Here is a 2268-nt window from a genome sequence, read left to right as displayed (position 1 = left end):
AATGTGGCAATCCTTAATACTCCCGTGAGTAAAAAGCCTCATGACATTTACGTCTTTTGACAAAATTCAGCTCCCTACACTAGTGGATAATTAGTTTTTTACCACTTCCTGGGCTTTTCAAAAACAACTGTTATTGGGCTGAAGTATTTACCCATGTTGTCATTCACAAATGTTTTATAAAAAAAATTAAAAAGAAATTAAACTAGTTTCAATATCAGTTATTTTATAGAGGCGAATTTTTGGTGGTTTTGTCTGAGTTGTAAAACGACTGTGAGGAAAAGAAGATTTTATGATGCATGTTTTTGGCGGGATTTTTCGAGCCAGAAGCAATGGTTAGATGATGAGCCTAAATGGATCAACGGTGACAGGTGAGAATCCTCGTTTCTATCGACTCTATATATCTCTTCTCTCTCACCTTTATCTTTTACGTTTCTGTCACTTGTTCATACACAGGAAAGAAAACTCAGAGACAAAAAGAAAAATCAAAGACAGAAAACTGATTTCAGATTGAAAAAACCCTGACTAACAAGTTATTCAAAACCCTATTTCTCTTCTATATCCGTAAACCCCTATTCTCAAAACCCTATTTTTGTTCTGTGTCTATAAACCCCTTTTCCCAAACCCTAGTTCTCTTCATATCTTCAAAATCCCTTTTCTTCATAACCCTATTTTCGATTTCAATTCTCATCAGGTAAAGTTATGGTTTTAGAAAGTCATTTTTTTTGTTTTGCTTTCAATTTCTTTGATGTTAGGGTTTGAATCTAAGTTTTGTGTTTGTTTTTTTTTTTAATGTAGAAGTCCTTCAGGTGCAGATTAATCTTCAGGTATAACAACTCCTTCACTTTGATTCTATTTGATTTGAATTTGGTAGAGGTTAATTTCGTGATAGATTGTCCAGTTCTTGTCTTCAATTTCTCTGTTAGGGTTTTAATTGAAGTTCCTTTGTTTTTAATGTTGTGTAGAAGAGGTGCAGTAATTTCTCAAAGATCTTCAGGTATAACATCTCGATCAAATATTTGTTTTAATTTTTCTATGGTTTTAGAATCTTGATTAGCTTTTCATACTTTACTTTGATTCGTGTTTAGTGTGTTATCATGATGTTCTTATAGTTGAATTAGGATCTTTTTCATGTTCTTACAGTTGGCTTTTGATTTTGTGACGAAACCTCATGTTCTACTTTGAGGTAGTTGTGTTCAAGTTATGAAATTGTGTTTGTATAGCATGGATTGATTTATATTGATGTTTTTCTTCATTCTATCATGATTTGTTACGATTTAGTTGCATAGATAGAAAGATTATTTGCAGATGTGTAAGAAGTGATTGTTTGTAGTTTAGTTTTGTACTTAATATGCTTTTGATAAGTTGCTTTGAACCACTGTTGCATCGTTTAAATGTATATGGTTAGATATCAATCTCTTACATGTAGGTTTTGTGTCATGATATTGTGTACCACTGCTGCAGTTTTTGTATTGTTGCTTATTATGGGTTTTTTGATCAGATAATATGGCTAGGGGACCTAGAAGTAGCAGCATATCTCGTCGGTCTGGAACTCCTACCACAAATCAACCTACCTGGACTCCTTTGGTTGATAGACGAAGGTCTCCATTTACTAATGGTTCAGACAGTCATGGAAGAAGTCTGAATTCAAGTGGAGGGTCTGGGTCTCATTCATTGTCTCAGGGTGAACATTCTCCTAGTGGACGTTCAGAGCCGTGGCATGAGGCTCTATGTCAGACAAATAGTGATAGTGAACCTGAAATTAGTGAAGAAAGCATGATTGGTAATGTAGCTGTTTTATCTTACTTCCCTAAATATGTTACTTATTTCAATTTTTATTAGAAATTTTAATGATTTTGTATTGTTTTGTATAGGTGATGATCAGTGTCTACCAATTTATTTTAATGACATAGGCCAACCTATAGGACCTACCAAAAAGACGTATGCCACCAAGCTGGGGAAAATAACCAGAAATCTCGTCCCACCATCTATTAAAAGTTGGAAGCAAGTTCCTCTGCCATTGAAGGAAGAAATCTGGAGGAGTCTCTCCAATGCATACATGGTTCTTGAATTTCTCAAGGCCAAAGCTTTGAAAATGGCAAATCTGTTATGGAAGAATGCCAAGACTAAACTAAGGGAGATATGTGATGACTGTTCCATTGTTGCTGAAATGAGAAAAAGGATACCCAAAAATTTGAAAAAATAGGACTGTGATGCCTTCGTTGATATTGTGAGTAAAGGCGAAGATAAGGAGGTTAGGGAAAGAATTAA

General features: G+C 34.5%; 1 long non-coding RNA gene across 1 annotated transcript; it reads left to right on the top strand.

The window, feature by feature from the left end:
* Positions 1-635: 635 nt before the first annotated feature.
* On the top strand, positions 636-1571 carry LOC113278415. The gene is made up of 4 exons (XR_003325504.1): positions 636-691; positions 796-824; positions 963-994; positions 1499-1571. It is a non-coding gene; the product is annotated as an uncharacterized LOC113278415 (long non-coding RNA).
* Positions 1572-2268: the final 697 nt, after the last annotated feature.

The sequence above is a fragment of the Papaver somniferum genome, chromosome 5 (genome assembly GCF_003573695.1).
Source record: "Papaver somniferum cultivar HN1 chromosome 5, ASM357369v1, whole genome shotgun sequence".
Lineage (NCBI taxonomy): Eukaryota > Viridiplantae > Streptophyta > Magnoliopsida > Ranunculales > Papaveraceae > Papaver > Papaver somniferum.
This window is presented reverse-complemented; position numbering and strand designations above follow the sequence as displayed.